Source organism: Python bivittatus, unplaced genomic scaffold (assembly GCF_059951505.1).
Source record: "Python bivittatus isolate LINGU-HERP-01145 unplaced genomic scaffold, Pbiv_v1 ctg000020_np1212, whole genome shotgun sequence".
NCBI classification, from domain to species: domain Eukaryota; kingdom Metazoa; phylum Chordata; class Lepidosauria; order Squamata; family Pythonidae; genus Python; species Python bivittatus.
In genome coordinates this window covers 66,333,581-66,360,325 of record NW_028277030.1, presented here as the reverse complement: position 1 = coordinate 66,360,325, position 26,745 = coordinate 66,333,581, and the positions used below count along the sequence as shown (strand labels likewise).

Below are 26,745 nucleotides of genomic sequence, written 5' to 3'. Positions count from 1 at the left end.
GGGTTTAGTTCAGTAATAGCTGATTTTGGATCAGTAAGATCACCCCTTGGCTTAAATCAGCATTTTTCCCTGAGGATTTGTTCCCACTGATGTTGTTAGATGTCTTTTACTCAACTTGAAAGAAGAGTTTGGATGTGAAATTACAAAATACTGGCATATTTATAAAAGACCTGCACTGGAGATTACCAAAGCTGAAGAAGTTGTCAAGCAGCAAATAATGGATATTGATTTCTAAAGAGATAATGCTAGGAACTTCCCTTGCTTTGAGAAGGAAAACTTCAATAGACCTTTAGTCCTGGCTAAATATTTGTATAATCATGCTTCTGCAAAATAGCTTAGGGCCTTTACCCACTGTTTTCAGCTTACATATTCAGCTTACAGAAAAACTTTGCCCTATCATTCAGGAGCAGCTGAAACTGTGGGTCACACCTTGCTCTACAGGTGATTTTATGATGAAATGCATCATCTGTATTTCATTCTACTTCTAAATAAATTCCCTGGCAGACCAAATTCTATATTTCATTTCTTCTCACAGACCATAATAATGATGTCACTTTTAAAGTTGCCAAATTCTGTTTCACAGCTTGTATCATTAGGAAACAGGTAGTGAAACAAGGCAATTATTATTCAGTTTGACTAGAAAGGAAGAATGTAATTTGGCAATTCTATTTAAATTTGTATGTAATTTCATACTACTCTATTTTGTAACTATGTTCTTCTTTTACACCTTGGCAAAGGAGTTTTATAATGCTATGATTAATCTAAAGTAGTAGTAATCTAAATTTAGCACTCTAGTATTTGTATTTTATTGCTTTTTTATTTTTGTTTTCTTCAAAATTTAATTGAAACTTTTTATTTATCAAATGGTCCCCAGAATTATATACAGTTCTCTAGGTGTGGTCTTACCAGTACAGAGTAGAGAGGAATAAGGACTTCATGCTTCTTTGATACGGTTCTTCTTGTAATGCAGCCCAGAACTATGTTAGCCCTTTTAGCAGCTGTTTCACTCAGCTGGCTCATGTTCAGCTTGTGGTCAACTGAAGCATTCACCATCTTGTATGTGTGCCTTATATTTTTCCTCCTTAAATGTAATACTTGGCATTTCCTTCTGTTGAAAGACATTTTGTTCCTCTCATCCCAGATTTCCAACCTGTCTGGATTAGATTGGAATTTCATTCTGTCTTCCTGGGTGTTGGCAATACTCCCAATTTTGTGTCCTCTGCAAATTTGATAAGCAGCCCATCAGTGCCATTACCCAGATCATTAGTAACAATTTTGAATAACACCAGCCCCAAGACAGATTGCTACAGGACCCCACTGCTTACTGTCTTCCATTTTGACGTACAGCTGTTAATGCTGGCTCTCTTAGCCAGCCAGTTGTGCAGCCACCCCACTGTAGTGCCATCCAAACCACACTTTAACAGCTTGTCAATGAGAGCATCATTTAGAACCTTGTCAAGGTTTTGCTGAAATCACAGTAGATTATACGCACGACATTCCCCTTGGCTGCTAAGTAATAAAATATCATAATAAATCATAATAAAAATATGATCTCACGTCTTACTTTTCCTGGTGACAGTTTGCTTCGTACTTTTTACTAGCAGAAGAAAACTTTTCAGAGTCAAACTGCTCTTTAGTATCTACCTCATTTTTTTCCTTACTCAGAAGTAAGCACGGGGGGGGGGGGGGGGAAAGATGCCCTTCCATGCAATTGATAATTCAAGCATTGGTTAGGGGGGATTTATTTAATCCTTCTCCTTTCGCAGATTGGAGATCAGTGCCTGCAATTTTTGGTGCAGACAGATCCATCCTCCCCCTCCCTGGAAGCACCAATAATGAAGCTAAAGCTTAAATATTTTGTACACATAATTAGAAGGTAAAAGTCATTGGAGAAGACCCTGAGGCTTGGAAAAATCAAAGGCAATTAAAAAGAGGTTGATAGAAGACAAAATGATGAGATCCTATCACTTTGAGTATACAGAAATTAAAAGAAGCAATTATTAACAGACAGTATTTTAAATACGTATTTAAGCCTCTATTTTAATTTATGCCATTAAAACCGATTCAGTTGAAGAGAAAATTGATAGAAACAGAACTCAATTCATTATTTATACCTTAACTAGTTAAAAAAAAAAAAATTCCCAAAGGATCCAAGGTAAACTCACCTAGGTGATATAAATGATACAATGTTTCCCCAAATTTAGCCACATCTTAATTCTAAATCAGATTTATGGTTACAAATAACCCCAGAGTATTTAATGAGATTTCTTTATGATGTTAGGCTTGCAGCTTAAGCTTCCCAATATACAGGTAGCAGATAAGAACAGAAAACATAGATCATCTCATTTGAGATTCAGCTGGAGCCCCTCCCTGGGGGCCAAACTCCCCTTTCCCCCCCAGAAAAGTGGAAGGGTTGGTTCTTGCTAGCCCACTGCTGATCCAGGGCAGGGCAGGGCAGGGCAGGGCAGGGTTTTCCAGGGCTCAGGTGGAATTAAACGTGATCCAGATGTGCTTGCAACCTTCTACATCTCAGAGGATTGAGCAGCTGTGTGTTGCCACTTCAAATTTCTAGAAAGTCACTCAGTCTTTTGTGACTAGAACTTCTCAATTGTGGGTTTGTCCTGCATTCCTCCCTATAGGCTGATATAATTTGGCTGCTTTAGTAAAAGGCAAAAGATTTATACGATCTGAAGAGAAACCAGAGTATTAGTAATTGCTGCAAGGAAATAGAAGTACTGGCATTACGTGGCTGTGGCTGGCAGCAACCAGATAGCCCATGGAGTAAGCAAAATGGCTCCTTCTACCTAGAAAATAAAAAAGTAAACAGTATGGGCACACATACACACTTTGTCAGAAAACCTGTAACACATTCATTGGTGACACAATCAGGAGGACACAATTGGTAGAACTCATCTTTCTTTCCCTGTTCAGATTGACCTGAGCAGCATGGGACAATGGGCTTTGAAGCAGTCCTAACCCTGTTAAGTAAACACAGATCTTGAGGGTACCATACCCATGTTTGAAAACAGGTCTAGCGCTCTTTCAAAAGAGAGCTAAACCTGTGTCTATACGGATCCCATGTAATTCCTGACTGGCACTTTCTTAAGTCAAAATGGCTTCAGAGGCCATTCCCTGTGACTGGAAGAGATGCAGTATACTCACAGCAGCCTAAACTGGCCAACGGGTCTTGAGCAAAGCCTGACCCCGGTTGGTACAGGTAGTCCTCACTTAGCAACCACAATTGGGACTAGCAACTCCGTCGTTAAGTGCCACAGTCACTAAGCAGAAAATCATGTGACTGTGACAGACTTATGACATCACTTCCCATTCGGTCATTAAGTGAGTCACCATGGTTGTTAAGCAAAACATCACATGACCGCAACTTGTGATTTTACTTCCATGTTCTCCATTAATTCTGTTGTTGCAAACCAGTTGGGAAGTATGCAAATGGCAATAAAATGGCTGTGGGATGCTGCAATGGTTGTAAATGCAAGGATTGGTCACAAAGTTGTTTTTCACACTGTTGCAACTTTGAATGGTCACTAAACAAGGCAGTCGGTAAGTGAGGACTACCTGTATGATTAATCATATTGTTGGCAAAACATCCTAGATGGTGTTCACAGCAAAAATTGCAGAAGAGGAAAGCAGAAAAGGAACAACACAACTATAAATCTGAAACAGCTCAATATAACTTTAAGCAGCTCTGCTATGGATCAAAAACAACATCAAGACATGTGCTAACAACAAGAATTAATGTGTTAACTTTACACCAGTTAGATAGATGTGAGGATCAGTTCTCTGTTAGGAGTGAAGCAGGGGTAAACTAAAAATTTGCAAAGCAGAAACTTTGTAAGCAGTTTCTTTTACACATTGCTGCACTTCTGATGATGAAAACTCTAAGCAGGCAGATTTACCTGGAAGAAAGGAACCCTTCAGTTGTCAAATCAAATCACATCAAATCCTTTATTACGGTCACTGATCAACATTTTCTACAGTTCAATAGTAAAAGTTACATCACACAAAGCAAGAAAGAAACAGTAATTAAATTATTCAGAAATTAAGATAAAGTGAACTGGAATAAAATGTGAATGCAAATGCTATAATGCCAAAAAGCTAAATTGCAAAATTATGAAATGCTAAGGCACTGAAATGCTAAAATATTGTCCCACCTATTCCAAGAACATCCCATCCCATTCCTTTTCTTCTTGTCTTGTCTTTTTCACACTGTTGCCTTATCTAGCAGATCACCAAACAGAATTTAGCCACTGATTATGTAATATTTGGTTCTCTATCTTCAAATAAATATCTGACATAAAAATCACTGGAATTTTCAGGAGATTTAAAGATGATAGGAGTAAATATGGCTTTTACAATTAGAGGTTAGTGCAAAAGCAAACTCGAGTCACACCAGAGCACAACGAATCTCCTCCACATCCTTCTTCAGGCAGTGAGCAAGCAGAGCTTCCTTGTGCTCCAGCTCTCGTTCCAACTCTTTATAAAAAGAGCAGTATAAAAGGGCACATGGCACAGATTCCACCACTTCTATTCCACAGGGCTGGTCTAGTGGAGAATTTTCTTTTATTCATCTTCGAGAATCACTGAGAGAAGGATGGTGAATGTGCAAGAGTAAATAGCTGTGATATTTCAGATAAGTGAGGTGCTCCATATTCCACCATTTTAGGAATATTAATCTGATTCCTGGTTTTATACTATATTTGTGGGATGTTTGCTATGATCTATCTGCCTGTATCAATAAATCTCTGTCTCAGTACGATCTTTGATTGTTCATCCCCTATTCCTAGCCACAGTGAAAACCCGCAGTGGAAGAGTTTCCTCACTGCTCCTTGAAAGCAAGTAGACTAGTACTGGATTGTTAGTATTAAAGTAGTAGGCCTTATGGAAGAAAAATCTACTTAAACCAATGGTTGAGTATTCTTAACCAAGCCTTGGTCTTTGTCTTGACCAAGCCCACCACTTCTTGCTGCATCTGGAATACAAAAGCATTGAAAAACTTAATTTAGGAAGGTGGATTAAGCAGAGGAGTTGTGCCAAAGATTTGGTGACAGGTGGAAAGGGAGGACACACTAACTGTTTAATTTTCTTGGTATCTGCAACAAAAATTACAGTGAAAAATTGTAAACAAATATACCTAGGCCTACATGTATATGAAATTACTTTTTCCAGCATCAGAAAGATTGGTTCTTCCAACAAATCTTTATTTTCAAGAACATATGCTAGTGATAATATAGAGTTGAGACAACACGCTTTTTAAATTTCACCATAGAAATGTATGATGAATCATGTGCTCTACAGACTACAGTGATCATAGATTTGAAGGGAATGGATTGAAGCTGATTGCTGGAATGAGGAAATAAATTAAATAATACAAATCTAGGCTGTTGAGTCTGAGAGAAAGAAAGAAGCAGACAATTTACAAGGTCACAATACATGAAAGTTTTGTCCAAAATTAACAAAAACAAGATACTCAAAAACTCAGACAACATTTGATTTTAAGGATATGCCTGCTGGATCTTTTGGAGGACATGTCGTCTTTTGCCGGACAACTGGTAACCCTATGCACAGCCCTAATAAATACATATAAACATTTTGATGAACAGTATCAATGAAATGCTGTGATATGTCTATATCTACAAAGATCAAAATCTTGCAAGTCTTCCCTGTGACACTCTATGGAAGCAAATGTTGGACTTTGAAGAAGCAGGATAGGAATAGTATTGACGTTTTTGAATTTTGGTCTTGGAGAAGATTCCTGAGAATACCATGGACAGCCAAGAAAACAAAAGAATGAATTAATGAACAAATCAACCCAGGCACAAGTGAGCAGGCTCAAATTATCCTACTATGGACACAAGCTATAATGCTGGGAAAGGTATAAAGAAAGAGAAGAAGAGGACAACCAGCAACACGATAAACGAACTCAGCTGCAGTGGCAATGAGTACACCACTGGGACACCAGAAAGATTAGTTATGGATAGATCATCATGGAGAAAATCTATTTATGGGGTTGCTAGGAGTTGAAAACAACTTGATGGCACATAATCATCAGTGAAATAACATTAATTGCACACTTAATCATCATCCTCATTATCATCATCAGAAAAGAAGAAGAGAAGAAAAGAAACAAAGGCCTGGAAATTAACAACTCCAAAGACTTGGACCATGTTGCTTGAAAATCTTCTTTCTGCTCCTGTGTCCTTATTACGAAGTAGTGGATGGGGTTGAACGGAAAAAAATTGTTTACATGCGGAACACATTTTTTCTAACTATGCTTACTTTCCTCCTACCTCATAAACCAGAGGCCCCTAACATAGTCCACAAAGCCCACCAATGGGCCACTAGCCCAAAAGAAAAAAAAAAGTAGTGCACCTCTTTTCTAAGGGCCTATGTGGAGTGTCCTCTGAGGAGACCAAAAGATTCACCCTCTGTTTTCTGCATTTTGGCCATGCGTCAACTAGGCATTATAGGTGACAGGATGACTGGGGCTGCAAATGGAAAAGCCTTGAGGATAAAAGCTTTAAGGTTTAGTTGTTAAAGTGCCATAAGAGTCATTGCTTTTGCTACATCACATAACATGGCCAAGCCTCTGGATGTGATTCCTTAACGTTGCACTTCCCCTTTGAAAAAATACTCCCTTCTTTTAGACTCCCAATTATATTTTCTTATGAGCTGCTGAGCAGAGCTGTGACACCCCACGATGAGATGCCCAGCTTGTTAGTTCTGCTTGACCTCCCACTTGACTCTTATTACACCTCGCCTGAGATGAAGGCCCTGAAATGCTTCCAGGTCTCCACTTGGGAGTGTTGAAGTGTTAGCCCTGCAGTCCGGTGTGCAAGTGGCGGGTCAAAGGGGTGCATGGGAGGCAAAGGGCAAATTCCTGCCAGGACAGATAACTCTGCAGCAATTGCAGGCATGCTGAAGCAGAGGTGAAGAGCAGGGTCAAGACTTTTGATAAACAGAGTGAGTATTTTGGAGGGCCTGCTTATATGCCTAAAGACAAAATGCTATAATGGTCCCTGTTTTGTCCAAGTGTCAGCCATGAAAGCTTCCTCCAGATGTCAACAAGCGGCATGGCACAGATATACAAGGACCAGGCACAAATTTTATATCTATTTACAAAGCTGGTGTAATATTTAGAAATGCCTCCCCACTGAATATTGTATAGCCCAGGTCTTGCTAATCCTTTACTGTACTAGATAAAAACACAGTACAGGAATCCAAACTTATATTTTATCCACATTGGACTATTGTAATGTGTTTTATGTTGAACACCAATAAAAGTAGATTTTTTTTTTACCTGATCTGTTGCTACTATTACTTCTACTAGTAGTATTTTTTTTCCTGTCCCATGGTATCACAGAGTTTATGCCCAGTGATCCACTGACAAGCTCATCTGAAGATGTCATCTCCACTATCAGCACCATCACCCACTCTTCCCAAAGAAAAGAGAAATGGCTTCAGCCATACAACTCATCACATGCAAAGGGAAAATATGCACCAGAAAGGGAAATAAAAGAGTGAACAGGTAAGAAAAGAAGTGGGGAGAGAGGCAGAAAGCTGTCAATCATATGAATCCAAGGGGAGAAATACCAGTGCCAGCTCGTATTGGAAACACGTAAATATAAAATTATAAAACTGTACTCAGATCTACAGAAACATGTTTTTCAGGCCTAGCTTTCTCAGAAAACATATAGGACACTAACTAGAATGTGGATAGTTACACAGAGTTCCCATGTCTCTGTATCTCATAATAATACATGTAATATACTCCAAAAAGCTGTATCATCTTGCTTTCTCACAAAGATTTAGGCATGTAAATCTATTCATTGCATTGATCTGATTCCCTTTTATATTCAATTTAAATTAAATACACAGCAGAAAAGATGTCCATTGCTCCCTCTCTATCTGTCTCTTTCTCTCTCTTGGGCTGTTTAGATTTTTCTAATATTATTTTCTTTGAACACAATGAGCTGGTTTCCTTTTCCAACTGAAAAGACTCTCTTTGTTGTGATCATTGTGAAATGCCATTCTTTCTCATGGACCTGTCTCCCAACACCTGGCAGCAGGGCTATGGGACAGGACACAGCTTAACAATGGGCTTTTGCAAGGTGCCAGAATGCTTGTGAGCCAGTACGGCCTTCCTACTCAGTGTCACCTTCTTGGTGGTTCCACTTTTGAATGACAAGAAAATGAGGGAGGGGGTAAGAGGGAGGAAGCTACAGCCCTACAGATGTTGCACTGCACTAATCAATGATGGGAGAGGAAACAACTATCAGAGGAAACAGGAGAGACAGAGGAAATGAGGAAGGACAATCATACATACACACACTCTCTCAAATGCACACTGAATGGGGGAAGTCCCAACACATAAAATAACTGAACAAACAACAAAAACAAACTGAGCCTATTAGCCATATAGGAAACTGTCTTATGCCAGATAAGATTATTTGTCTGAATCTAGCCCAGAATCTTTTTCTCTGACTGATACTCTTACTATCTAGGTCTCAGAAGCAATCTTGCATATCAACTTTTCCAGCTATTTAGCTGAAGATGCTAGGACTGAACTCTGCATATACTGGTGACTTCCACATGCAAGCAAATAAACTGGGTTAATAACTAGTTTTTACTGGCTCTTTGCTATAAGTGAACATTTGGTCTTACATAGGATACCATCACAATACCCCAAAGCTAGCTTCATAGCAACTGTCCATGCTGTTGTGAGTACCAGCTCTATACCCTGCACGATTGACATTTCCCAGGGTTTCTTATATCTCTAACTGGCACAATACCAGATTAGAAGCAAGAGAAACTGGTATATGGGTGTGTCTTCCAACTATATACTAAGCTTTGCATATCTATAACAGGAAGACATAACTAATAGGGAGAAGCACTGAACTGACCTTCCTATCTGGTGACCTACCAAGTCAAATGCCTCCACAGCCATGTAATACAACCAAGCAGGGGTTCAAAATTGTCTTGCTTTGCTAGCTGCATAGGAGTCCAACCAAAAGTCCATCTCAACCTACACTAATATGTAGCATGACTCTGAAGCAGTAAGAATGTGAGATGTGACTGTGAAAGGTCATGGCTGACACTGGGGACTCCATACAATTATGGAATTTTGCCCATCTATTCTATCATAATGAAGACACAACATTGCTATTGCAATCCATATATTCTCTATCAGCAACAGAGGTTGTGTAACTCAGTTGCACATTGGTGAACATCTTTACATATTAGTAGCTTGTACAGACTATTTACATAGCAGACTATTTGATGAGAAATTGAGCAACCAACATTATCCTCTGCTTCTTTGAGTGAGATGCTATTCCGTTTTAATAAGGAGTAGATTGTAATAAAAGTTAATTAAAGAGAAAGGGATATTTGTAAAATGGTGTAGGATTTATAACAGTCAAAGCTACCTGAAGTTTACATTTCAGCTATAGAACTGAGATCATAACCTTTTGCATTTTCCAAGCTCTTTTCTTTAAGTATGCTTTCAGTATGTTCAAAGATCAGCCCTATTTTTGAGGTTTAAAGAAAAAAAATGTGTAACCAAATACACCCATTCCCAAGCCTTATCTTAACAAGCAGCAAAGACATGTCTAGCCCACTATCTGCACCTTGCAAAAAGAAACAATGAGGAACCAAAGCAGACAGCAAGACAAGTGCCAGTGCCAACGTAACACCCTCCCCAGAGAATGGAGGGAATGGAAGACTGCTAATCATCACCCTGCCGGGACCTAATCGTCCAGAGGTAAGCTCCTGCAAGAAGCAGGAAGGGTGTGGACAGGATCTGAGTTCAGCTACAGCTCAGCTAACAGGGACTGTTCTCACAGGCTTTGATCTGCTTTGGCAAATGGGATGCTGTGCAAGTAGTTTCAGAAACACTGCACTGAACTGGAATTTGTTTATATTCCATAGAGATTTTCAGTGAATGATGTATCTGCCAGTCCGGTGTGTGGCCATCGTAAAGAGACCAAGCTATTTTTCAGGATTGTGCCAAGGGTTTCAAGAGTTGGTGTAACTATCAGTTACTCTACTTCCAGTCAACTCATAGTGGACTAGCAAGTCTGCTTCTCTGTGCTCAGAGATTCAAAGAAGTCTGAAGTGGGAGGTGCACAGCTCTTCCTAATTTAGTTTTAATTCTTCATTCTATTTGTGATCTCACGCACTATTACATGCAAAATACAGGTTCGATCCATGACATCTTCACAGTGGGAAAATATGCTCTAATGAACACATGGTTGTGCTGACTATGTATAATGAGAGTTATAGTCAAATATTTCTCAAGAGAAACAGTTCAGGGAACCCTGGTGTAGATAGTGCTGAATTACAAAGATCCATAATATGTTTCTCTATGAGTCAATTTCCTCAAGTAGGGTGTAACTATAAACAACTTACTAGGGAGTGGACTTTATTCATTTGCTTCTACTGGATCATTATATTTTGCCCAAGGCCCAGCAAAATTATGTATGCTCTAGTAAGATCAAAGCCTATTCTAGACAACTCATTGGCATTGAGTTTCAGAAGTGGACCAACCTTCTGCATCTTCTGCTCTCTCACTGTGATAAATGACAATTTTCAATATCTAGAATTTGTTGACATTCCCAGCTGGCACTGGTTGCCCCATTATATCTGGTAGGTACAGGTTTGGAAGGCTGTAGTAGACCAAATTTTCCTCATCTTCACAGAAATATTGACAGACTTCCTTTCTTTTTGCCATCGCTGTAACTGAATTTTTTAAAGCACAGTACCATAATAACGTAATTGCTCCTGGCACAAATATGACAGTAACTCTGCTAACTGGTTGGGTGTCAGGAACATGCACTGTTGTTCAGAGGTTTGAAAAAAATGAATGAGAAAAAAGGTCAAGGCTGAAATTCCGTGACAGATTTCAGGCCAAATGAATCATAATGTTATTTCAACCCAGCTTTTAAGAGAGAAAATTAAACTCTTTCCTTTCCAAAAAGTAATATTGTGATTCTTTTCCTTAAATCTCTTTTTAAAAAGGTGCAGGTGGCAGTTCAGGTGGACAGTGAGGCATTCTTCATTTGAATAGAAGAGTATAATTTAGCATTTGCAAAATAAGTATACAGTTAGTATTATCATCATGTAAGCAAACACAAACTGAAACACATATTGAACTGGATTCCTTCAGATGGATTGTATTCATTCCTAATAAAATAATGAATTGGCTTTTTAATTTTGATTGCTGGAGCTTCATTGAATAATGAACATAATCTGCTAGTAAAAGTATCTTTATTATATTTGATTTCCAGAGAATTTTATGTCATGCTTATTCTTCTAATAAGATTCCCCTCAACCCTGGGCTAGGATTGAAAGCTAAAGACTAAAAAGAAAATTATGGTGAACATTTGAGGAACACTGTACGACTGCCCTCCAATTAAACTGTTGTTTAAAATGTTGACTGCAAAGCATGCAAATTACTTTCATCCTTTAGAATCACAACAGCAACCATTGGTTGATGCTTCCATCGGAATCAGGACCTGCCCTACCAGTAGGTAGAGAGAAGTAACTATCTGAGGTGACAGATGTTCAGGACAACAGTTACATCTGGGATATTTCCTCCTCTCCAGCCATTGTTCCTGAGATCCCCAGCCATTATTTCTCAGTTGGAGGACAGTTGTTCATGCTATAAGTAAGCCTCAGTGTGCTACAGGATGCTGATTTTTCCTTGTGTTGAAGTAACAGTCAGCTGCCAATTTGGTCAATTCCAGTACATAGCATGGAAGAGGATGTCACTTTGCCTCTGAAGTAAAAGGTCATGGGTCAGTCCTTGACTAAAATAAATGGCAGCTTGTGGTCCTGGTTACCTGCACGAACTTCCCATTATTGATACGCTATGCTAATTTACCTTTAATGTATAATTTCTAGTTGGCTCTTCTACATTAATTTTCAGTCATACAATAATTATATAAAGGCTACACCACACAGAATATGAGCTGAATATCCATATGCATCATTAAAAGCCACTAATACAGCTTCTCCAAACTGGTACCCTCCTGATGGATTAAGACTGTGATTCCCAGAACCCCCAGGATTGGCCAGGCTGGCTAGGAAGTCTGAGAGTTACAGTTTGGTGGGCACCAGATTGGAGAAGTGTACCTATGCAAACAAAAAGGGTAACATGCATATTGCAGGATTTAAAGCTTGTAATAAATACTGAGACTGCAATCTTACCAACATCCACCTAGGAGTAAATCCTACTGAATGCAAAACGGTTTACTTCTGGATAGACTCAGAGGCGTGCACTGTAAGTAAATATAGTTTTCTTATTCTACATATGAATGTGTATGCTGCTATCTGATTTTGAAGCTTAAAGTATATGACACAATGATGTAAAACTAGGCAAACAAGCAAGCTGTGGCTGAAGCTAAAATCCTGTGGCTCCCCTTTGCTTCTGCTTTGCATTCCCTTTCTGCCCCCCACAGATTGACGAGACTGACCTGCTTCATGGAATTGTTGGAACCACTGAGCAAACATGTACACCTGAAAGCCCAGAAAGCACTATGTGGTGTTAAGACTAAAATTCAGATCAAATCAGTCAAGGATAATTCTATGACACTGAAATCCAGTGCACTTCCTGAATTAGAAACAGTAAAATAAATGGGAATGAATAAAACAGTAAGAATTTTCTAAAACACTGGAAAGTTTTTAAAGGTCATTTAATTGTTTCTAATGAAGGAGGAGATTCTGTGCATATCCTCCACATGTTAAAAGGATGCAGATATAGATGTTCTGTAAATTTGTATTAATATTTACTGAAATAGATGCCTCTTCCATGTATTTTGGCTAAATCAATAAATGACCGTCTTCCATGAAGCCGGTCAGTTTGTCTGCAGACAAACGTATCATCTTTTTTCCTTTCATGCTCTCACAACTAACACTTGCTCCGGTTACTGGCAAAGTCAAAGGAAAAGGACTCTGAAATTTCAGTAAGCTCTGAGGCAGGTTATCACTGTGCTTGATAGGGGATCATGGAAATGTTATAGCAGGGACCCAAGACCTCTGTAAATGGACAGTTTAGGCAATTGTCTCTCAGCTGCTCTGATTGCTTTCAAAGACATGGGACCTGTTAGCTCCCTTCCCAAACAAAGACTCTGTAAAAAGTCACACCAGTCCTGAGACGGGGGGGTGGGTGGTCCATAAACAGGGATAAATAACTTTTTCTCTGAGCAAACCTGTCAAAGCCATTTAAGCCAAGACCTCTGCAAGCTGTTTTCCTCTGAGATGGCTTTTTCCTGTCTGCTCCCAAGTGACTGAAAGGTTTAGATAAGGCAAAAAAAAAAAAAAATGGCATTCAATAGGCACATAACCCCAGACTTGAAGTCAACATGGAAAGCTATACTTTTGTTAACCAGCAGCACAAAGGGAGTGCTGGTGATGGGGCAATGGAAGGAGGAAGAAAGCAGGCTTTATATTTGCAGTCCATCACAATTTGTCTCATCTTATCTTCTTGAATGCATCAATGCTCTTATTATGTTCACATGTTTAAAAGGTATTTTCACAAGGCATCATAAAGTATCACCATCTAGCAATTAATCCGTCAACTCCCTAAGAATCTAATGTGATCATGGGTATTATTTGTCAAAAAAAAATGCAATGGAACAATAATTCTGATTTAGTCAAGAATTTTGGATTTCAGTTATCAGCAACACAATCCAAAGAATTTTGGTAGTACTGTTCTAGGGTCACAGAAAGTTACCTTTACTAGATGATTATAATTCCACTTAGTTCAGCATTACCTTCAATATCCTTCCCCAACCTGGGGTCGTCCAAACATATTAGACTACAATTCCCATATCATCCACTGCCAGCATATGCCATGATTGTGCTAGCTGTGGATGATGGGAGATATAAATCAGCAAAACAAAGGAAATCAGGTTTTCCAAGATTGGCTTGCACTGATTGGATGTCAGCCCTTCAAGGTAGGCCAGGACAGGAAACTAACTGCAAATTTGGCTGGAACTTTATTTTATTCATATAGGCCATAGTAACAGAATCTTGAAAGGCTGACTTTGTTTTTGCTTCCTTCCCTTTTATATCCCAGTGAATTAAAATAAGCCAGTCTGAACTACTTTCTCACACTTTTTCTGTTTCTTGGGCTTAAAGCATGCCTTTGTTTTTGCATACTTTCTGTTTCTATTTCTGCATAGTTCCCTCAAGGTCATTTCTGTGGTTCTCTACACCATAGTAGCTCTCCTTGGATTTTTAGACCGAAGTTCTTAATTGGTTTTGCCAAAGGCTGCATTTTGGACCATCACAATGTCAAGTATGTGCTCTTGCTCTCTCGGTGCCCTTCTTCCAAATGCACGAGGATGCAGCATGGACCTTGGCCACAATGAGACTCACCTATCAGAAGGGCACTAGTTTGGTTAAGACTATGAAGGTAGAAGAGGAGGCAACATAAGGTGCCTAGAATGGATCAGAAAACTGAAAACACCTTGTAAGAGTTTTGGACATTTGGATCCACTATATGTATTACTCTACTTTCAGGCTTCTCACAAGTGTACACAGGAATGTCATACAATATTTCATTGGTGTAATAAGGTCTTCACAAAACACAGGATTAGATTAATGTTAAGGAAGGTATGGTGGATGTAATGTTGAGCCATCTGATATGTAATATATGGGTTGGGAACAGAGACTTCAAGGGAAACAATACTGCACAGTGTGTTTATAATTAGCAGTACATTCTTTCCTGTTGTCAAGATGGCATTCTTCAACAAACCTCCTCTTCTCCTAATTGACGGTTTGAAGCCTCGCTATAGTAAACCGTGAGACGTATCTGTGGATTCCATGTTTACATACCTGAAACAAAAGACCTCAAGCTCTTTTTTGAAGTTAATTAAAGCTTCACTGGTATTCAAAAATTTCTGGATGAGTCCACCTAGATAGAGGATACAAGTAATCTCTAGTGCTTCTCTCTGTGATCTTTCTCTGACAAATCTTCAAGGTACTTGTCCAAATAGGACAGACATCAGTCACAATGGCATGAAGAATACAAAGAAGACGATTGGACTTAGCACACTTTTATGGATGAACACTGTCAGCTGTCCTTGCCTCACAGAAAGGATTTCCATTCTCCAACAGTTAAAAGTAGAAGGAAGACCTTTTCAGCTGAAAAGATCTGGCCATTTTAGATCTGCACCAAGGATATTTCATTGTCAGCTCTTCTCAGTTATATGAATGGAGACTGGTAATGGTAATTCCAAACAGAAAATATAGAATTTGCTTTTCAAAACCTGCACAGTAATATTGTTCTTTTAAAAAGCCATAGACAGTGCATGAAAAAGGTAAACTAGCAACATTCACAACAGTTTCCAGAGAGTCTGTATTTTATGGCAAAACCAGCAAAAAGTGTTGCATTTTTTTATCAAACTCTAACAAATTTATTATGGCATAAGCTTTTGTAATGTATAGTCCATTTCATCAGTTTTATTTATGTGTTAGATTCAGGAGCTCAAGGCTCATAGTTGCCTGGTTGGGTGAGAACTTAAAGTGTAAAGTCAAAGGGTAGTGAAATACAGAAGGTTCAGATAGTGATAATTACCTTATTAACAGAGACCATTTACCAAAAAAACTCCAAAAACCCAAATATGTATCAGTCACAGCCACCTACCTCCTCCCATTAATAAGCCAGTGGGGAGGGGGGGGTTGCACATTACATTTAATAATGCCCAAGACCTAGCAGCTCCATTTACACAGCACACTAATCTTGTTTAGTTTTGACCTTGGTTGGTGTTTTATGGCCTTGTACATTGTGTAAAGCGAATGCTTTGGTTAGTTTTGATTTAATGAATTAAGGAGACCCAGGAGGTAGGTAATACAGTAATCAAGCTACACAAATCTAGCTTGTCATGGGCAGAACCTTGCACATAAAGCTGCAATCCTAAACCTATGAACTTGAACATTCAACTCCATCATAATTGATAGGATTTTCAGAGGACTGTGGAATCAGTCTGCCTCATTCACTGAATGAAATGCAGGGTCTAAATAGTATGTTCTTCTACTTAAATCTTCCCCCCTCCCCCCATTTTCCCTCTGGCTTTGCTGCATTTTTTCTTCCCACAAATATTCCTTAAGGGGAGAAGATACAATAGTGCATTGTTTCTCAACCTTGGCAACTTGAAGACGTGTGGACTTTAACTCGTTGGCTGGGGAATTCTGGGAGTTGAAGTCCACACATCTTCAAGTTGCCAAGGTTGAGAAACACTGCAGTAGTGGCATAATGACCTCTGATTGAAAGCAGTAGGAACTCACTATCTGGAAGGAGTCAGAGAAGCATAGTTAGGGATGGGAGTGTTAATATGAAATACTCTGTGATGGCTCCTCTGGGAATCTAAGATGTGGGACACAGTCCCTTTCTTTACTCCCCAGAATTATATCTTACTTTATTACCATTCTGTGCCCTCCCTTATTTTTTCTGATAATGTCACTGTTGACAGCCTATACTCCCAGGATCAAAACAGCTTGAAGAAGACACTCCTAGGCTTCATATTTGTAGCATTTTTTAAAAACTGTGATCAAGAAGCATTTTTGATACTTCCCCATATTGGAAACTGGGCTAATGCCAAGCCCATTTCAGTGCTACATAAAATAAAAAAGATAATAGTGGAGAAGGAAAATCTCACAAGAAACTTTGCAATGCCATCTTTTAGGATTTTTTTTAAAGCTAGGGTTGTTTTTTTCTTAAAAAAATAATCACAATAAATCTTTTAAGGAAGAAAGAAGGAATATATTTGCATAGTGGTGCTAGAAAAAAATCATCTCCCTCATCTTCACCTCCATATATGGAGAATTACAAGTGGTGGAACCAAAAAGGGCAATTTCATCACTAGGTTTTGCTACTTTCAGTAGTCCTCCCCTTTCCTTGGAGATTCTGCACTTACTAAGCTCTTTTTCTAGAATAATTTTTCTTTTCTTCTATCCTTTCTTTTATTTCCCCTTTTGACAGTAGTTATGCTCTCATCTGTCTTCCAACAAGATTAAGAGGGACATTGTACTGACAAGAAACTGTTCCTTACTAGCTCTGCATTAAAATACCTTGCTGGGCTCTTTGATGAAAAAGGACCCCAGATTTCTGAGCAGGAAGCATTTAGAAACAGGAAAGATTTTTATCACCCACAAATGATGCTCCTGAAACATATTTAGTTGACCAAGTGCAGTGCAATGTGGTTTTCAGGAAGAATGACCGATTCAGGTCTCTGCCACCCAGCTGACTTGGTTCTTTTTCTGAACGTTGTGCGTTGCTTTGATATCGCCCTCCCAGACTCTCCAAACAAAATTTGGAAATGTGGCTTGTGCTGAGATTATACTTCACAGCCTGGCAGGCAATTTATAAAAAATAATCCACCACAACTGGAGTGCAGGAGGTCCATAAAATTGCATAGCGAAATGACCAGCTCTGCATGCCATCATTATCCCTGCTTGTTGCTTCAGATGCTCTTGATTGTGAAGGCTAAGCAACGCTTTCATAACTAAAATTTGGTTTTCTGCAAATTTTCTGATGAATTTCTGCAAAAGGTCTGAAGCTGAAGCCCTGAAAGATTGGCTATCTCAGCATTTAGAGTTGCCGTATGAAGGGCAACTAAAGGGGAAAAAATCAAAAGCAATTTTAAAAAAGCTCTGCCTCTTGTGGTAAACTTAATCATTAGAACTACTTTGCTTGAAATAATATTTCCTTTATAGTAAGGAAGTCAGAATAGAGTGGTTATGATTCTTTAATTTTGCACCCTCTGTCTTAATGTTCTAGCATTCAAGGCATGGATTCTGCTTATCAAACAAGCAGACTGAAATTGCTGTTATCTACATTCAACTTTCTAATGTTAGTGTTCCTTTAATTGGATTTGTTTACGAAGCTTTAAGTTGAACCTAGTAAAATATGAAGGCATTATATAATACTTTGTGTGGCACTGTGACTAAATCTGACTAAATATTCAGAATATAGCTGGAAAGCTATTGACCAGTCTGGCTAATTGGTAATACAAGGTCAGAACATTTGCCTGAAACATTATAAAATCTGGGCACTTTCATGTTAAGTTTATAAGTCAAGGCAATCATACATAAAAAGTCGCATCTGGAAGCACCCCAAATACTATTAATGCAATCTACTTTGCTTCATTTTTAGCCTATAATTCTCCAAGAGGGATGAGCTCCCTCCTTTGAGTCTAGGGCAGTGTTTCTCAACCTTGGCAGCTTCCAGATGTGTGGACTTCAACTCCAGAATTCCCCAGCCAGCCATGCTGGCTGGGGAATGCTGGGAGTTGAAGTCCACACATCTGGAAGCTGCCAAGGTTGAGAAACACTGGTCTAGGGAGTAAATTGTTTTGCATATCACCTTTAGAAATAACATGAGCATTCCTTCTTTCTGCACTTTGGGTGCAGAGTTTGCTTAGGCTAAAATCATATTCTTTTGAATTTTGATCTTAACAGTAATGTACCAGTTACATAGACATTTCAAGGCATTATCAACAGCACCTAGAGAAGAAAGGAATACATTCAAATGAAGTGCAGGCATTATCATCAACACAACTTTGGAAACATAATCTCTGCCCACCAAACTTTTTTTTTTTTTCCTGAAATGATGCGAAACAGATGAGGGATCACTTGGTGCCATATTTTCCATTTCTATTCTACTGCCATTATGTAACTAAAAAGGCTAAAGCTGGAATACTCACTTTGGGATGGCCCATGTTAATTACCAACAGTATTATTTCTAGTGACCCTGGGAAATGTTGTGCTTTTTATATATAGACGGATCAATACAGATTGTTGATATTAAGTTACCTTCTGTTTTTAGCTCTTCCCTGTTGTTCAAGCCTTACTCCCCCTGCTTTGGCCTGCTTTTTATCCCATTTTGCAAACTGATAGTTTTGTTGCTTGCTGATGTTTAATAAATAAAAAATCAGCTGAACTGAGTGTGCAATGTATGCTTGCTCTGACCTGGATACTGTATAGGGATTGACTGGGAATATGCTGGGTGCAAATTAAACTGGAAGTCACTGATAGTCATCTTCCAACACATAAAAGAGAGACATTTCCCTGCCAGGATGTTCTACTTTCTATAATTATATGAACACGTGCAGTCTTTAAGCTCATTTAAAGACTTGTGCAAGAAATTAATTTAGCACTCTGTAAGCTATCTGCCCCACTTCCATCACCTTTCAGGAAGGGGGGCGAGGGAGAGGTGGAGGGAGGGAAGAAAGGAAAGTGGCAGGGGTGTGTGTGTGGAAATTATAACTATTGCTAGGATTGACTCTCAAAAAATAGCTTTAACTAGGCAGATAAAATATTGGCTTGGGAGGAAGGGTTGCTCCTAGAGGAATCCATGGTGGGCGGATGCTTAAAGGAATGAAGTCCAGCTAAGTTCATCTTCCCTAAACAAACACAAGGCATTTTAATTTTAACATTGTATGAAATGTCTGAGGGGTCTTTTCCAACTTTCTTTAAACTTTTAAGAGTCCGGTATATTTGTAATAGTGCCAGGCTTTTGACCAAGACACTTTGGACTCTCACTCAGCATTTCTTGGAATGACTGTGTGATGGTCAGTCCACCGAGCACTGCAGAAGGAGAGCAGCATTGCAGCAGAGAGTCCACTGTGGCCAAAATGGGCAGTCAAAAAAAGCAAATTTGGGAGGATCTGTAGATTGTAGTTCTCACAGGAAGAAAAGAGTTCCCACCTCAAAACTGTAAAATTTGCATAAGATAGATCTAGAAGCAGGGACAAACTAGCACTTGTGATCATATTCCCTCCCCCAACTCGCTGTGCTATAAAGTCAAACATAGCATTTATTTAGTTCTTATATAAGACCATGGAAGTGTTTGTGTGTATTTTAAGATTCTTGATTGGAACTGTTCAGTCTAATTAGTGTGTGTTCAGATAGCAAGCATAAACTCTCTTTCACTTGCTCTTTTGCTATTGTTGATACTTTCCCATGCCAATGCCCTTGTTGCAGCTTAGCTCAGTGTTGTCCAAACTTGGCCACTTTAAGATGAGTGGGCTTCAACTCCCAGAATTCCCCAGCCAGCATGGGGAGTTGAAGTCCACTCATCTAAAAGTGGCCAAGTTTGGACAACACTGGCTTAGCCATATTCAGTAGTCACAGTGAAGCTCATGCAAATTATGGATAAGCAAAAGAATAGATTTCAATATTCTTCAGAAATCGAATACTCCTTGCTCAGGAAAGAACCTTGTGGAAGATTTTGTATTCTGTTTGAAAATGTATGTGAAACTCAGTAGAGAAGAAATATTCTAGTTCTCCAGATGATAGAAGGAATATGCATGCGATGCTTTCTGAAATAACCTTTTCCAGCACAATTTAGATTTTTTTTGTTCCTCTGAGGGATTGCTGTCTTCAATCTGGGCAAAAAAAATGAACCATACCACATCTATTAACTCCAGTCAGCCATGCCTCTTGCTGTCCACCCTCTTTCTATTTCATAACAATATTTATATCCCCCACCCCCCTCCAGTGTGTCTTTTGATGCACTTGAGGTTGGAGCTCCAGCCAATGACATTTCTGTAACATATGCCATCCACAGAAAGGAGGAAATTCTGTAGCTCTGCCACAGAGTGTTTCATCTGAGATTTGGAACATTTGTTTATGACAGCCTGCTCTTCCAGAGGTATTGGAGTACACTACCCATTACCAAGGGATGCTAAGTAGCATCTAATCATCTCTGAAGAACTCCAGGTTGGAAGGTGACTAGTTCACCATAATGATGCTAACATGTTTGTGGTCAGCTCATCAGGACTTTTCTCAGCTGCTACTTCAAGATTCAGAACTACTTTGGTTACATATGTCATGCACCAGGACTGCACAGCTTATGACCCACGAAGCCAAGTGTGGCTCACCATTGTGCCCTGCCAGGGGGTTCAATAAACCTCTTCTTTCATTTGGGAATCTGTTAAAAGGGGACTATGTTGGAGTTGCTTAATTGCATGTTGTGCAAATAATTTAAATAACTAGCCCTAACTTCAGATACAAGTAAATATAAATATGGAACCCAGAGTCTGGATTCTGATTCAGTTTCCTCAATATTCCTTCTCATCCCCCACTGTAGCAGTCATTTTTTGGAAAAGAAACTAGTCTTGTAAATAGGTTTCTCCTACAGTGAGCTCCCTGCTGCTATTAGATGAACAAACTCATTTTAACTTTTTCCTCATCTCATCAGCCATGCATACTTTACACATTTGTTCTTCTCAAGATGGGATCTTATATTGAAGTTCACACAGAGGAATGCTAAATAATTTAAAATATATATTTTTAAAGCATAAAATATGCATATTATATGCACATAAGATGATGTTTACAGGGAAAAATACAGTCAATGCAGGGCTGAGACTGGCAGACCTTCTAGTTGAGAGATCTGTTTAGCACCTTAGTATTTTACTAGTTGCTTTATGTATTTGTTAAAGCAATTACATACATTGTGGAACTATGCTGCTGGATCTTACAGATGCTGATTTGAATGCAGGAATTTGTAGTGGGGTCTGTAAATTGTACAGAAGCTTTCATATTACTGAAAAAGTAGGAACTGAGTTATTTGAATCATGTTATGATAACCATGACAAGACTAGTAGCTGTCCCAAACTTAAAAATCATATTGTTTGATATCAAAATATATATTATTCTACAGATTAACTTCCTGCTAGTGTTAAGAACTATTGGTTGCTTTATACAAAATGGATTTAATTTATTAAATGTATTTTTATTGGCACTTAGACCTGATCACTTTAGGTTCTGGGCTTTTTTTTCCTGTTCACAGCACACTTTAAATAAGTAAGTAAGTAAGTATATTTATATGGTTGCCCATTTCATATGCATGATTCTGGGTGGCTGACAGTTAAAATAACCTTTCCAGCAACATTCTTCTACAATGTAATCTAATGAAATCATCACTGGGTTTGTTGAATTTATATTGGTGCTTGATCTCAGACATACTTTTCCCTAAATTCAGTTTCATACATTATTCCATTACAAGGTGATTGTATATATTAACAATAAAAATAAAAATAGTGCTATCAATCTAACAAATGCTGAAATCAATGAATGGCCAATTAAAATTATTGTGACATTTCAAGTGTGTTTAAGCTAGAACTATTTATTTATTTACTTATTCATTTTGTGTCTACCACAATTGAAGAGACTCTTCATCAGTTTAGAATACAAAATATAAACACAAAAAACTCCCCGGTATAATGAATAAAATGACAATGCAAGTAAGATGGTAGCACGACCAGAATACATTGATAAAACAAAAAGAAGTTAAGCAACCAGCAGTTAACATATAAACATTTCCAGAACCAGTAAAGTCAATGGCAAGACTTTATACACCAGATAGTCTTTATATTTGTTTTGTTTTTAGTAGCTCGTGGAAAGCCAGCTATGTGGGAACTGATCAACTTTCAGGGAAACAGGCTGTTCTGAAGCTTTTCCACCTTCTTCACTTTGCAAAAATGAAGGACCACCATCAGGTTCTCATGGGAAGTACAAGTTAGACGAGAGAGAACTGGTTGGAGAAGACAGTCGTGCAAATATTTTTCACCAAGCCATGTAGGGCTTTAAAGCTTAAAACCAGCATGTTAGCCAACAGCAAGCAGCATTTAATCCCTTCTAAAAAGCAGATAGGGTTGTTTTGCCTTTTTGCATTAAATAAATTGTATTGCATTCTATTTTGTGTGTTGGCATCTAGGTTCTTTTTAAAAGAAACAGACTAATAAATATGCACTGCTACCTTAAGCATTTGGTTCACTCCGAAGCTGCATTCACAGGAAACTATTGTTCTGATCTGAGAATGTTTTAATATGCTAAAAGCTATGATATGACAAAGAAGACACGTTAATTCTACGATTTAAGCTTTAGAGCTTAAACATATCATCCTAATATTTCCCCTAGAAGGAATTCACCCATAGAGAAACCAAATGAAAAGGAAATGGGAAATTTGTTGGTGCTGCCTTTAAAAAAAAAAAAAAAAAAGGAAACATACAAGCACAATCTAATGCTGGTTTACTGTGTCAGATGATTCTATATCATATAAAGGAACATCTTTAAGAAATTATGAACATTTTGGTGGTTTGGTATGAACATTCCATTTCTGTTTGAATGAATTAAAAGCTGCTTTTTTAAGAATTAAAAGGAATGGCTTTGATTTTTTTTTTTAATCCAGTCTTCTGTTGGTTGACCTCAAACTCACATATTATCTACTTCATTAGAAAGAACAGGAAAAAGCAATTTTTTAGCACTTTAGGCATTTTATATTTCATTTTTGATGGAGTATTTCACATTATATAGTTGAAGATTAATGCTCTTCAACTAAACCAGAAGAGGTTCCATTAGTAATGTAAAGTCCTGTTGGAGAGGTAAAATCCTGTTGTGATTTCAGGTACTGATATGCAATTCCCTGCATGTTTCCTTGCTTAAGTTCCACTGAGTTCTTTTTACAACACTGGTATTCCACTGAGTGTTGATGAGAGTATTGCCTAAACAGGAAAAATTACCCTCCCTCAATTCCAGTCTCACCTCTACCATAAACTCACAATCTCAGCCAAACACCATCTCTCATCTGCAGTACAGAAATAATACTAATAGCTACTTTGCAAATCTGTGAAGCTGACTGAGGAAATTCATTACAGTACACTGCAGCACTTGAGAAAATACTATATAGATACTACAAATTCTTACTGCTCCATCAGCTTTCTGCAGCTTGCAGCCACTGTTGCTACATTCAATGTAGCTCCGTGCCACAAAATCCAATGTTTTCCACAGAACTGAGATGTGTGGGAAGTGGCTGTAGCAGGGTTTAGGAATATGATTCATCTACTAAATGCTGTGGCTGCTCTATAACCAACTATGAAGCCCAGTCTGGCATCCTTTCCGAGCCAAAAAGATACTTTTTGTGTTAGAGCTGGTCACCAATGCAAACTCTTGGTAATTATTTATCTTCTCAGTGGCAAAGCCTGGTGGGCCAGCTATGGTCTCTGCTTCCAGGTGTTCCTCTTTAGAGGAAGTGAAAGAGTTTGCATGTCCTTCTGGCCCTGTGACAGCACACCTCTGTCATACCTCTGCACTCCTGCCTCCAAATTCACTTGCCTGTAACCCTCTTTATCAAGGCTGTGAGAACAGACACTCACTTGCTGAATCTTGACATTTTATCAAATGTCCATATTTAATATTTTGCAAAGAATGTCCTTTGGTTGGTCCTGTTTGTCTTCAGAAGGAAAAAACACACAATTAGGGAAGCGTTATCTGTTCCTGGGCTAAGAAATGTTCACAACAATGACCTTTTGGAGTCATATTTCAGATATAGCTAATATGCAAGATTCAAAACTAGGAAATTGGGTTATTTTCTTTTTTTAAATGTAGGGTATTGTTTAACTCTCTTATCTAAAAATGTGTGATGACGAGAAGTCAAACAGTGCTTTTTCTTAATGAATGCACTAAATTCAAAAGAATGCTACAGATATGCCATTTAATAATGGTGCAGTGTGCAATGAAATAAAAAACGGAACGGGAACACTGCTTTTTATTGATCACGCCAGCCTTCTAAACTGACGAAGTTTTGTTGTGTCTTAATTATATGACTTGGCAAATAGGGCTAAGAACTGTGATTTTTCTCTTTCACATTGTTAGAACTCAGGGTCATTTATAAAAACTAAATGTGGAGAGATTAAGCACTGATAAAAGGAAATACTATTTTGCACAATATATCATTACATATTTAAATTGCCAAAACTGGATATAGTGCTGGCTGTTAATTTCAATGGTTTTTGAAAGGAACTTGAGAAATTCAAAAAGGGTCAGGCAAACATGTTGTTTCTAAAATCATAGGTAGCATGCCTTGAAATCAGCTGTTAGGGAGTGACGGGGAGGAGGGCTGTTGTCCTCCTATCTATATTGGTCAGCTTCTGGAAGTCACCTGCTTGACTCACAGGCAAGGACAGGAGGGTGAGAGCCCTTCTCTTCCACTGATCTATCCGGGCTGTTATGTTCTGCAATTGGGTGGGTGCACCTTCTGGCTTTCTTACTTAGTCCAGTGCCACTACTTGAGAGTAGAAATGTTGTTAAGGATGCTCTGCTCCCACCCAACTTCCCCCATTCACGTTACTGTAGTTCTATTCCATCTTTCGTGTTTCTTTGTTTGATTCACCTTGTTTGTTTGTTTGTTTGTTTGATATCTTGTTTTATCTTATGGTGCAAGAAAATGACTGGCCAAGGTCATTGATCTATGGAAGGACATGATGAGTAACCCAAAGTGTGTGTGGGGCAAAATGGGCTACAGTAAATGGGATTTTAACCTGGGTCTCCTCAGTCCTAGCACAGCATCCAACTGTTATACCACATTCATACACTCTAGAAATTGTCCCTGTGTGCTCTAGTCATAGACACATTGTGTGGAAAAAAAAAATGTATGGTTTGGTTGATTTGGTTTGGAATGTGGTATGAACTCATGTATGTTATTTAACAAACCATAGTTATGTGAGTCATGTCATTATTTGTGAATCTAGTAAACAACTGAAGTGCTATGGCTCTAGATCTAGGAAAAGTGTGTACTGTGTTACAATCTCCTCAGCTGCACCATGTCAGCAGGCAATTCTATCCAGGCCATTTAAGGTTAAATTGCTCCTGAGAAAAGTTTGACCTCATCATTGAGATAGATATGAGAGCACTACCCACTCCCCAAAAGAATGGTCTCATTGATGCAAAGTTGCTTTGATTTTTAATTATTTTTTATTTTGGTTAGTCAACTGCGCTACCCCACATGATCCCCATTTTAACATATGCTGTAGAAGGTAACTGGAAAGTATTTGCTCTAATTCATGCTCTCATGTATTATATCCCCAAATCATTTGCAACCCTTTTAGAATTACTTCCAACAGTCCAGATGGAAACGGTAAACACTGATGTTTCAGCCCCTTAAGTATTCTTGGTAGTTTCCACTACTTGCAGCATCAGAGAGTTTCAGCAGCCACGCTGGCTCCTAACATCATATTACATCTTATGTGGAATGATAAATATCTGCAGAGACCAGAAAAATGCATCCTCTATTTTACATGACTATGTAACATTCTGGCCTTAGAGGCCAAATAAATAAAAAGATAACCTGCATTAAATCACATTCAATGTAGGAGGAGTCTGTTTACTTTTTGAAGATCACACATTCATTTTCACTATATACCACAGACATCATCTTTAACATCCTTATTGTATAATGTAGCAGAAGTGTCTGGAATGAGGGAATACTATGTCTGTCCCTTAATTATAAATAGGAGTTGGTATTGTAATGATTAGACATTTCCTGTTTTCATTTTTAAAAGTTCACGTGCAGTCTGCACCTATATTCTTCTTCTTCTTCTGCACTTCATTCATAAAATAACTCTAGATTTTTGAAGACTGTAATAAGGGAGAAACTTTAATGGAAGGCAGGCAGGCAGGCAGGCAGGCAGGCAGGCAGGCAGGCAGGCAGGCAGGCAGGCAGGCAGGCAGGCGACCTGCAGGGAAAAAACCCTATTAATTTTATTTAGAATTAGCAAATGTCAGAATCAAAACTACCTGTGGTGTCATTTTGTTGACTTGCAAAAGAAAACTTTGAGTGATTTCAATTATTAAAGAAGATTAATTATAAGATTAATTAATGAATTAATTGGATTCTGCTAAAATTAAGCCATTCCCATGGGAAACATTGAAGCACATGGTTAG

At 38.5% G+C, this 26,745-nt stretch overlaps 1 long non-coding RNA gene across 1 annotated transcript in view; it reads left to right on the top strand.

Moving 5' to 3' along the window:
- Positions 1-26,745, top strand: part of LOC148217077 (uncharacterized) — a 124,487-nt gene that overhangs the window by 92,722 nt on the left and 5,020 nt on the right. The window contains exon 3 of the long non-coding RNA XR_015796054.1: positions 7,379-7,543. This is a non-coding gene — a long non-coding RNA (uncharacterized LOC148217077). The remainder of the gene's footprint in view (positions 1-7,378; positions 7,544-26,745) is intronic.